This window comes from Gobius niger (assembly GCF_951799975.1).
Source record: "Gobius niger genome assembly, chromosome: 8".
Lineage (NCBI taxonomy): Eukaryota > Metazoa > Chordata > Actinopteri > Gobiiformes > Gobiidae > Gobius > Gobius niger.
In genome coordinates this window covers 2758304-2770543 of record NC_136859.1, presented here as the reverse complement: position 1 = coordinate 2770543, position 12240 = coordinate 2758304, and the positions used below count along the sequence as shown (strand labels likewise).

The following is a 12240-nucleotide window of genomic DNA, read 5'->3' as shown; positions in this document are numbered from 1 at the left end:
AATCATATTTAATCATAATAATCACAATAATGCATTTTCTGGACACTCAAAATCGCTTTCCTTTGCACTATTCGTTCACTACATACTTTGTGTTGGGAAGCTACTATTGTAGCCACAGCTGCCCTGGGGTAGACTGATGGAAGCGAGCAGTCTGCGCCATCGGCCCCTCCCACCACCAACCACTCACTCACTACATTAACTAGGCTTCCTGGTGTTTCCAAGGTCTGACGGATCGGACAGAGCAAAGGTGAAAGGCCTGCTCTTCCTCTGGGTTTACAGCGCCCTCTGCTGACAACAGGGGGAATACGAGGAAGCCACTACCGCACACACCGCTGAACATCCAGGGGGAGGACATTGAGGAGGTGGACAGTTTCAAGTACCTGGGTGTTCACCTCAACAATAAACTGGACTGGTCCCACAACACCAACTCCCTGTACAAGGAGGGCCAAAGTCGCCTCCACCTTCTGAGGAGACTGAGGTCGTTCGGAGTGAGCCACCTCTGCTCAGGACTGTTTATGACTCTGTGGTGGCCTCTGCTCTCCACTACGCTGCCATGTGCTGAGCCCCGGGCAGCACAGAGCGGGACAAGAACAGACTGAACAAGCTGGTCAGGAGGGCCAGCTCCGTCCTGGGCTGCCCCCTGGGGGACAGGAGGGTGTTAGCCAAGCTCACCTCCATCATGGACAACACCTCCAACCCACTGCACGGGACTGTAGAAGAGCTGAGCAGCTCTCTCAGTGGCAGACTGAGACACCCTCAGTGCAGGACGGAGCGCTACCGCAAAGCCTTCATCCCCACTGCTGTCAGACTGTACAATAAGACTGTGAAGTAACATGTGCAATAATCTCTGCATCAGCTGCACTTTATTAACTCTGAGTGATCTTCTTGAACGCCGACTGTAACAAGTGAATTTCTCCTTTGTGAGATCAATAAAGGATTATTTTATCTAATCTTATCTTAATCCATGTTAAACATCACTATTCTGCTTTTTACAGGTGTTTGGTAATAATCTCAAACATATCTTTACCACAATCTTACACTTTGTTAATTAGAAAATGCATTATTAACGGGGCCTTTCTGTGTGGAGTTTGTATGTTCTCCTCGTGTCTAGGTTTCCTCTGGGTACTCACTACACCTAAAACATGTACAATGAGAGAGAATGTGTTTGTAAGTGTGGGATGACGGATGTAAATTAGTGTTTACATGAGTCCCACGTGTGTTCATGAACATGGACTGTCCCGACCAAAGAAACTAATAAATAAAATGGTTGAAACATAATATCCAGCAGCTTTTCCTGCAAACGTAGGAGCTCAGGAGGAGCTTTCTCCACCGTCCTTCTAAAAACAGCCACTGAGGAAGATTCAAAAGACAAACAAGAGCCTCAAACACAACATCAGCATCTGTACTCTGCAGTTAAAGGAACAGCCACAGTTTTCCACACTGAGATCTGTTCTTACCTGCGCTTAGACGAGTTGATCCGTACCTGTCTGGTCTTTGTGCTCGTGGAAGAGCTCGATCGCTTCCAACTTCACCCCCGTTTGGAGCTATAGGAATACACTGGGAGAGGCCAAATGCTAACAACATCTTTGGTCGTTTTGCGTGACTGAGTGCACGCACAAAGACCAGACAGGTACACATCAACTCGTCTAAGCTCAGGTAAGAACATATCTCAGTGTGGAAAAACGATGGCCTGTTACTTTAAGGAATAGACCATCGTAGGAGCACTTCGACGTCCATGCAGTAATATCTTCACTTTACTGCACGGACGTCCAAGTCCTCCTTAGGTGTGGTTACGCCTCACAATATAGTTCCCCTTTTTATCCGCTTAGAAAATCCACATGTTTAATTTTGTGTATCTATACCTGGATGGTGTAACTGCTCATGTAACTGTATTTAAATAAGGGAAACGTGGAAGAGCTCGGTCGCTTCTAACTTCACCCCCGTTTGGCCTCATAGAGGAGAGGAGGAGAGGCTAAATGCTAATGTCGCTCTCTCCAACAGAACGGGCATAAACTTGGATGTTTAGCAACTTTATTCAGTTCAGTTCAGTAACATCTTGAGGCACGCGAGGACCAGCGTCACCACAGCGCACACACCGGCCTCACTCACTACCACGAGAGGCCGTGGGCAACTCACTGTTGTGAATGAGCCCCACTCCTGGACTCCACCCATGGCGGGTACGTGATCGTTTAGTGCATAATTTAAACACTTTATTACCAATAATAAATAACAGTGATATCTACATTTGTCTTATCAACAGATGAAATAGATGGGTTACATTTGCGTCCTTTGCGACACAGGAGAGTCACAGGTTCACACATGGAGCAGTGGAGGACATTAAACACAGAGGAGGCACTGCCAGCAGGAGCCGAAATAAACAACTGCACTTTGTACATTGTAAGGACAGTAATCATTACCAGGTAGATTTAGCGACATACCGAGGTCATGGCGCCCTCACGCCGAGCCGCCCGGATGCTACAAACAAATCTGCATTAGCCACACGCAAATCAGTGAATGTTCACAGGATACTCGCCCTACTCACCCGATACTCGCAACACGATGACATCGCTGAGCTTTTACAAACAACGACAGTGCACATAATCGTAGTAAAGTGGACAGCTGCTGTGCCGCCATGACACCGGCTCCGATAGCGTGTGACGTCATGGGTCAGAGGTGGGTGGGCGGAGTTAGGAAACTGAACCCCCTTTATTCAACTTATTCCGGAGGCTCCTTTTCTCCTATCAGTTAACATGGGGCTGGAGAAGTCCAGATAAAATCAGTCACTACACGAAAACAAAGCCGTTTTCAGGCCGTGCAGAGAAACGCTGCAGTGTCGACATGTCGGTGCAAATGAACATCGGACATTTTAACACATTGAGGCCGCGCTGTTTTGGGGATTTAGCTGCAGAGCGCCAACAATCCAGACCGTTTTTCAGGATATTTGTAGCAGCACAGCGTGTTCTGTGTTATAGCTTTATAACGTTTGATAGACGAGAATCTAAGCTCTCCACAGGTGAAAACAGTTTCATTCACTCCAAAACTAAACAGAGGCTAGTTTTGATCAATTTATTTCTAGATTCTGAGATAATTAATGTTTTATCAAACATTCTCCTCTGATTAACTCCTCTCCTCCTCCTCTCCTCCTCACCTCCTCTCTCCTCTCTGAACGGACACTAATGTTATGGGAAAAGGCAAATGCCTAAATAAATTAGTTCAAGTCAATTTTCAACAACAACATTGTTGACATGTTTTGAAACACCGCGTGTTATCGATCCATCGGAAAAAAAAAAAAAATCCGTTTTTGACACTCAATGTGTTAATAAGGTTAAGGCTCAACAGTCCCACCCACTTCAGGTCAGTGTCGGGTCCAACATAAAAAATCCCATGTATTTTTAGCATTGATGTTTTGAAAAAGTCAAAGATTAAGAGTTTAACGTCACAGCAAAGGCTAATCAGCTCTGTGCTAACACGGACATGAAACATACAAGGTCAGATTGAAGATTTGCCTAAAACTGCAAAATTATGAAAGTAATTTTTTTCAAGTATTGTTTCTTTCTTGTAAAATACGTGAGCAAGTGTCTGTCGTTAGCACATTGCTGATGAGCCGGCGTCGTGCCTTTAAACTCTTAATAATTTACGTTTTCGAAAAGTCAACACTAAAAATACAGGGGATTTTTTGTTTGGCGCACCCAACATTCACACTGTCACATTTGGAAAAGCATTACAAATTAAAAGACAGCATAAAAGCAAGGCCAGATCTTGAACCCCACATGTGTAAGAAAATCCTGATGCCCCTAGTGGACAGTGCGTTACACGACAGCAGCCATTCCCACATACAGGACGCCTTAAATCGATCCAAAAACGGCCCCGGATAATAATATATTTACTCTGTTCTGATGAATTTGACTTTAGGCTATTATTATTCACACCGAGAGGCTTCATGGACCTTTTAGAAAATAAAACACCAGAGTTTCAGAGTGAATTTGTTTGATTTGAGTTTCCACCACTGAGTCTGGAGTGAATGAATAATGACGACACTGTAATCATTAACACAGGCTTGAAAAACACAATACAAACATTTCTGTATCACAATCTGCAGAGTAGAAAGAAAATGATCGATAATTGAGAAGTGCCTTTTTTGGCGCAGTCTCCACCAGAGGGCGTCCTTTCCCACGTGTATGTTCCAGATGTGCAATGTGGCGTTGACATAATAACAGTCAGAGATCATTTACATCTTTGTCGCTCGTCCTGCCTAAAGTCATTTTGATTTTTAACATAAATGACATGACACACATATGTAACCCAGTCTCTCCTTTTTGCTGTTTTGTATTTACGCACTTTTATTTTGAAATACATTTATTTTGAAAAGAGGAAGTGTGATCCCCTCACTCACACTTTATTTTCCTGTTTTCACGGTCACGTTGGGCGATAATGACCTTTTGATTTGTTAAAAATGGTATTAGTCCCGCCTCCCGAGCTGCGGAACCGAATCACTCACTAGTTTTCGGTCTTTCGCGCTCCGGGAATGAGCGGGACAGGCTGGAGACGGTCCGAGACAAAACCTTTAGGTCTGGTCAGTTTTATATATAAAAAAAACTGATGTAAACAAATGACTTTGTATTTTGGTTGATTTGGAATAATTGTTGTGTGAAGTGGAAGGAGCACGAGCTGGAGAGGCTGTTCCTCACGATGCCTCATCTTGGTAAGTCCGTGTCAAGTGAGGATTAGAAAAACATGCTAGCGCGATGCTAATATTAGCGCGATGCTAACGCTAATCTCGAGGGACGTTTTTTTGTTTGAAAGCGACGTAAAAGCTATTTTTGGTAAAGACGTGGTTTCTACCAAATTCTAGTTTAGTTCATAAAACACAGAAGCACTTTTGGTTGTTTTTGCGCTTTTTCGATCCGATGTAATCATTATTTTTGAAGTTTATTGTACATTTTTCATGGTTTGTAATAGAGTTCGGGAAATTCCACAGTTGCCATGGAGATCCGCCATCTTTGCAGCTGTTAGCAAACATTTCCATTGACTAACATGAGCTAAAAACAGTATAAAAAGTGGAGAAAAAAGCCGTGGATCAGCTCCGTGAGCTGCTGAGTTACTGCTGGTAAAAACATCTAACTCACTGTGGTGTCCAAGTGTTTTAATGTGAACATTAATCCCATAATGCTTAGCGATATGACGTCACATTCATGAACTCTATATGAAAGTGCACAGTAATTCTTCTGTGATGCTAAACCCAGTAGCACAGATAAGGTTTTACTGAAGTGTTGATTCTGAAGGAGAACATCTGAATTCATTAGTTTCATTTCATGAGTTATAAAAAGTTAAAATTCATTTAAAATCAATTTGTTAATTAGTTAAAAATATTGAATCATAATATTGCGGTTAAATAATGAAAAAACGATAAAAAGAGAAATTCATTTGCTTGTTTTACATGGATTAGAAACTATTTCATATATTAGTAAGGATATTTGAGTTAAAAACATGCATGTGAAGTATTACTGTGTATTTTTAAAGATATACAAAACAAAGCTAAAACAATTGAGAAGAGATGGGATAACAGATTTTTATTCATCTGTAAACAATAATACCATGATTGTTGTGCAGGCTGGTTTTTCATGGTTAAGAAAACCCTGGATGGATTTCCTGGATTCTCTCTGGACGGAGACGTCGAGCCTGTGCCCAGAACAGAACTGAACGTCGAAGAACAACCGTCTTTCTACCAATATCCGAGAGGTAACGCCTTAAAACACCACTTTAAAGGAAACAGATCTGAAAAATGAAGACAATTGACTTGACTTACGACTTAAACAAACTGAAACACTGAGCTCAATGGGACTGGGGAGTTATTTTTGGTTGCATACGCCGGCTCTGCTTAGTGTTACATATTGTAAATCTGGTTACTAAATAATACTTTTTCTTATTCACGCCTTGTCTCCAGCCATTTCATTGCACATTCACCTTAGTTCCTATTGTAATCCTATTGAACCTGGCAACTGGTCTATACTTTTAATTTCACCTAATCTACTTACCGTGAGTCCGGGGTTACACATAGTCCTCACATCACTACGAGTTTGGCTGCCGTACTTTTTATGAGAGTTTTGTTTTGTAATTTGGGTCTAAAACAGCAAATTAAACCAAACCTAATATGAAAATGTAAGTTTATTTGTATAATATGAGTCAGTCTGTCCCTCTATATGTCCCACCACCGTAACATCTGCACATTCCACACCCACAGCTGCTTTGGCCTTAAAGAGGGGAGATTATACTGGCAGGTGTATGATCTCAAACCCGTCGTTATCACTGTCTTACACTTTGTTTCCTTTTTTTATTTTGAGAAACAGTGAATGTTTCAAGTTTCAGTTTTAAAAAGCACAAACTAAAAACATCAGTTGTTTCCTTTTACCAGGCCGATAATCGTGAAGAATCGTAAAATCACAATATTTTAGAATCAGGATAGTTTTTATTGCCATTGTTTGAGAACAGGTTCACAAACTAGGATTTTTTCTCGGTACAATCGTGCAACATAAAACATAAAACACAGAATTTAGATCAAAATAAACAACTTTAAAACTATAAGGCTATGAGGGCATGAAGAAGATTAATGAAATACATAGTTTTTGTCTCCAGTGCTTAGTTTCTACCTGGTTTTAGTCTCAAACACTGAATAATACTTTAAACCACTGACCCTCTGGGGTAAAGTGTCTTGCTCATTGACAGAGTAAGTGCGGGTGAGACTGAGATGTGAACCGTCGACCTCACGGTAACAGGGCGACGGCTCCACCTGTATCTGTCAGAGCCTCAAACACACAAGTGATGATTTAATAAAGACGTGTTTTATTTCAACAGTGAATCAGTGATTACAGGCGGAGCCAGCTGTGATTGGTCCTTACAGCTGTCAATCAAATGTGTGTCATAAAAGAGTTCAGTCACAGAGGTCCACCAGGGGGCGCTCTCCTCAGATCTAACACAGACACAGAGTCACCTTCAAACCTCAGCCCAAACCCAGGAAACAGAGCCTCAGTGAAGGAGGAGGTGAAGGTGTAAATGTGGGACAGTTTTCCACCAGAGCGAATCTCATAGAAGGACAGAGCTCCAGCCTCAGAGTCCAGGAACACGCCCACTACACCTGAGTGAGAGCGAGAGGAGGAGGTGGAGGGGGTGGAGGGGAGGAGTGTTTCTCTCTTGTTGTGACAGACAGAGAAACCTCCACCAAAGATCCTCAGACTCCAGGACTGATCATTGATTCCAAACACACTCTCCTCTCTGTCTCCTCTCCGTCTGATTCCTCTGTAACTCACTGCTATATAAAACCCCTCCCCGCTCCACTGCACCTCCCAGTAACAGCGCCCCCTCAGGCCAGTGGAGCTCAGGACCTGAGGCTGGTCCATGAACCTGTCCTCATGATCTGGATACTGCTGCTCCTTCCACACTTTGGTCACAGTCCGTTTGTCCTCAGACAGAAGGAGGTTCCTCTGAGCTGTGTTTGGATCCAGAGAAAACTCACAGGAATCTGAGGAAACAAACAGAACTCATGACATCACTTCCTGTTCCTGTGTCTGAAGAGTTCTTTCATGTGTAATAAGCTGTAATAAGTCTGACACAGATATTCAGAAGAGCATGGATTTGGTGCATAATTTGTAAATTAAATCTATCACTTTGCAGATTTTTCCTCTAAAAACAGATCATGTAAACCTGATGAAGTTCAAGTTATTTCCATAAAATGAATAAAACACAGACTCACATTTCCTCAGACCTGGGACCATCCACTGTTCTCCAGCAGGATCCAGCCTGAAACACAAGTCCAGTTTACTGTAGACCAGACCAGACCTGGACCAACCATGGACCAGAGACAAGACCCTGAGAGAGTCCAGGGGGGCCTCACCTGAGAGAGAGCAGGGGCCCCCGAGGGGCCCGTAGAGCGGTCAGGAGCTTGGCGGAGGGTCCTGGATGGTTGTAGCTCAGGTCTAACTCTCTCAGGTGGGAGGGGGCGGAGCTCAGAGCTGAGGCCAGAGAAGCCCCGCCCCTCTCTGAGACCAGACATCCAGACAGACTAAAGACACACAGCATTAGCCTCTAATGTGGACACAGAGACAGAGTGCATCATGGGAGCGTCTCACCTGAGGGTGTGCAGTCTGCAGGGGGCGCTCTTCAGTCCAGAACACAGCAGCTCCACTCCTGAGTCCTGGAGGTCGTTGTTACTGAGATCCAGGTGAGTCAGACTGGAGGAGCTGAGGACTGAGGCCAGAGGAGCACAGCTGAGAGGAGACAGGCCACAGCCGCTCAGACTGAGGACAGAGAGGACGATTAGAGACGAGAGCCAAGACACAAGTGTTTAAATACAGTCTGGACTCACATGGCTTTGGTGGAGACTTTGACGACCGGCAGCAGCTTCAGGAGAGCTGTCTCTGAGGGACAGTATTTCCTGAGGTCAAACTCCTCCAGGTCTGAGTCTGAGGACAGTAAGAGGAAGGACAGAGCAGACCAACGAGCAGGAGAATTTAACCAGGAGAGAAGTCCTCCTCTCATGTATCTCTGTATCTCCTTCATCAGACGGTGGTCGTTCAGTTCGTTCAGACAGTGGAGCAGGTTCAGGCTCCTCTCTGCAGACAGACCCTCTTCATTCAGCTTCTGTCTGATGTACTTTACTGTCTCCTGATTGGTCGAGTCACTTCCTGTGTGAGTCAGCTGACCTGGCAGCAGGCTCTGATTGGTTGGCAGAGACAGCCCCAGGAGGAAGCGCAGGAACAGGTCCAGGTGTCCGTTTGGACTCTGTAAGGCCCGGTCCACAGCAGAGCGGTAGAAGGTCTCAGGGCTCTCACAGGAGTGTGGTGAGGACAGCAGGTTCTCCTCGGGGTCAGGGTTCTCAGAGGAGTGTGGTGAGGACAGCAGGTTCTCCCCAGAGCTGAAGAAGGTCTCATGGACGTGAAGAGCAGCCAGAAACTCCTGCACAGTCAGATGGATGAAGCAGTAGACCTTGTCCTGGTACAGGCCTGGCTCTTCTCTAAAGACCTGTGTGAAGACTCCGGAGTACACTGAGGCGGCTGCAGCGTCCAGCCCACACTCGCTCAGGTCACTCTCGTAGAAGATCAGGTTTCCTTTCTGCAGCTGCTCAAAGGCCAGTTTTCCCAGAGACCGCACCATCTCCCAGGTCTCTGGAGTCCAGTGAAGGTCTGTCCCAGATCCCTCATGATACTTGATGTTCTTGACTTTGGCCTGGACCACCAGGAGGTGGATGTACATCTGGGTGAGGGTGCGGGGCAGCTCTCCTCTCTCTCTGGTCTCCATCAGATGGAGCAGGACTGTGGAGAGGATCCAGCAGAAGACTGGGATGTGGCACATGATGTACAGGCTGTGGATGCTCTTGATGTGGGAGATGATGTCTGTGGCCTGCTGCTCGTCTCTGAACCTCTTCCTGAAGTACTGCTCCTTCTGTGGGTCGCTGAACCCTCGCACCTCTGTCACCATGGAGACGCACTCAGCAGGGATCTGATTGGCCGCCGCGGGGCGTGTGGTTATCCAGAGGCGAGCGCAGGGAAGCAGGCTCCCCCTGATGAGGTTCACCAGCAGCTCCTCCACTGAGGCGCTCTCTGTGGGCTCCGTCAGGACCCGGGTCCGGCTGAAGTCCAGAGGAAGTCTGCACTCGTCCAGACCGTCAAAGATGAAGAGCACCTGGAGCTGCTGAAAGCTGCAGAGACCTTTGGTTTGACTGAAGAAGTGGTGCAGCAGCTCCACCAGGCTGTACTCTGTGTCTCTGAGCACATTGAGCTCTCTGAAAGTGAAGGGGAACAGCAGCTGGACGTCCTGGTGGGCTCTGCCTTCAGCCCAGTCCAGACTCACCTTCTGAGTCAGCACTGTTTTCCCCACGCCGGCCACGCCCTTCGTCAGCACCGTCCTGATTGGTCGATCCTCTGTCAGCTCTGCTCTGATTGGTATGAAGATCTTTGTAAATCTTGTTTTGACTGATTGAATCGCTTTGTTAAATACTGACACATTTTCTTCCTTGCTTTTTGTTTGTGTTCCTTGTTCCTCTGTCAGCTCCGATCTGATTGGTCGATCCTCTGTCTGCTCTGCTCTAATTGGCTGCTGTCTGTGGGCGGGGCCTTTAAACAGGTCTTCACATGTGATGCTGGTCTCTGTAGCGTCTGGTTTCCTGGACGCCGTCTCGATGTGTCTGACCTCATGTTCCTGGTTGACCTCTGAGGCCCCTCCCTCTGTGATGTAGAGCTCTGTGTAGATCTGGTGCAGGGGGGCGGAGTTTCCTGCTTTAGCCACGCCCTCAAACACAAAGCTGAACCTCTGCTGCAGATGACTCTTCAGTTTATCTCTGCAAACTCCAACAGAACCTGAATAAAGACAGAGACAACAGTGAACTCTTCACTGGACACAAACTCAAATATAAGTTATTAAAGTTATGTAGATGTGGAAGAGTTCTTACTGGAGCTCAGACGCTCGGCCAGCTGCTCCTGCTTCATCCTCCTCAGGAAGTCCAGGGTGATGTTCAGCACAGCCTCTCTGCTGCTCTGCTCCTCCTCACTCTCTGAGCTACTCTCTGGGTACTCTGAGACCAGGAGCCTGTGGAGCCTCTGCAGCTGCTCTTTGACAAACGTCAGGATGTCCTCCTCCAGACGCTGGAATAGAATCACATTTAAAGAGTTTCAGTCAAAGAGAGGACCTGAGGAGCCCCACAGAGAACCCCACACATGCTGCAGTCGTGGCTACTCACCGTGAATATGGCGTCCAGCTGCTCCTTTGGGCCTGGCTCCCTGTGAACCAACAAACAGAGACATTAGAGACTGAGCAGAGACCACTGCAGCCGCCTTTGGACTCATTTAGACTCACAAGAAGCTCCTCCACAGACCTGCTGAGGACTCACCATCTACAGCTCACACCAGGACTAAACCAGGACTAAACCAGGTCTGACTCTGAACCAGGACTAAAGGATGATTCTGAGGGGACCCTTGTGATGTCCTGAGAACATGACTTACCTCTGGTCTTCAGGAGGAGGTTCTTTAAAGAGAGGACCCCAGCCTTTAGACTGGTCACTTCTCATAGACACAGAGCTGGGAGCAGGTTTAGGTCTTGGTTTAGACCCAGGTCCAGGTGGATCCATGTTGTAGCAGCTGAGAATCAGAAGATCAGTCTTTTTACAGTGTTAAGTTTCATATTTGTATGTTAATGCTGAGCCACAGCTTCGAACTCTTTACAAACTGAACTGAACTGAAGAGAATTGGGTTCTGATTCATGTGTACTTTATTGTCTCCGTAGGGAAATGTATTCTCTGCATTTGACCCATCGAAGCCGTGCAGCTTTTATCGGATTTTAAAAGACAAACTGTGAGATTCATGTGAGAAGTATTATGATGTCTAAATAGTTACATGATTGAAATATGACCTTATTGCTTATGATGATTATTTGAAATTTGCTGCTGAACTCTTGGCATCCATGGACATTAGATAATAATCTTAAGCAGTTATATTTGGTTAAATAAAGATGGCCGTCCCGCCTTTGCTCTGCCTGATCCCGTCAGACCTTGGAAGCTCAGCAGGGAAGGGCCTGGTCGGTACTTGGATGGTCCAGGTGAGACTAGACTTGTTTATTGTTTTTTTGAGGAGCAGCTCACACTTCTTCCAATGACAAACATGCTGTACTTTGTAACTATTTTATCAGCCTGTTTTACCTCTGGTGTTCAGGAGGAGGTTCTCTAAAGTCAGGAGGGCGGCCTTTGGAGCGGCCACTTTTCAGAGACACAGAGCTGGGAGCAGGTTTAGGTCTGGGTTTGGACCCGGGGCCAGGTCCAGGTGGGTCCATGTTGTTGGTGCTGAGAATCAGAAGAAGAGTTCATTTGAACAAAATATACAGTGATGTCGACTGTTAAGTCATTTTAACCCTAATTTTGAAAACATGGCTCATCAGCAGAAAGACACCACCGTCACACGCTGGTATTTTTAATGTAAATTAATTTTAAAAATGGCTTTAATCTTAGTTGATTATGACTGGATTCCAAAGCTCGTGCTTGTTTCCCCCTGAGAGTCTCTGTGCAGCTGTTTGAGAAAAACTGGTTTGCAGAAAGTCTGGTCCATGATGTGGTCTGTGCCTCCCCCTGCTGGTCACCTGCATCCACTACACTCAAATGCATTTCCCTTTATTTTATACTTCCTGTAAAGTAAAACCCTCTGAGTCCGGATTATGAAACACTTGGTCTGAGTCTGGACAAATCCATGATTAAAGTGAAGA

The 12240-nt window shown here is 45.7% G+C and overlaps 1 pseudogene across 1 annotated transcript in view; it reads right to left on the bottom strand.

The window, feature by feature from the left end:
- Positions 1-6932: 6932 nt before the first annotated feature.
- The window catches only part of LOC306966788, a 42593-nt pseudogene continuing 37285 nt past the window's right edge, over positions 6933-12240 (bottom strand). The window contains exons 19-27 of the transcript in view: positions 11684-11874; positions 10992-11126; positions 10730-10769; positions 10442-10634; positions 8360-10349; positions 8124-8291; positions 7889-8056; positions 7748-7794; positions 6933-7516 (exon numbers count right to left, since the gene is read on the bottom strand). The product of the transcript in view is annotated as an uncharacterized misc_RNA (transcript). The remainder of the gene's footprint in view (positions 7517-7747; positions 7795-7888; positions 8057-8123; positions 8292-8359; positions 10350-10441; positions 10635-10729; positions 10770-10991; positions 11127-11683; positions 11875-12240) is intronic.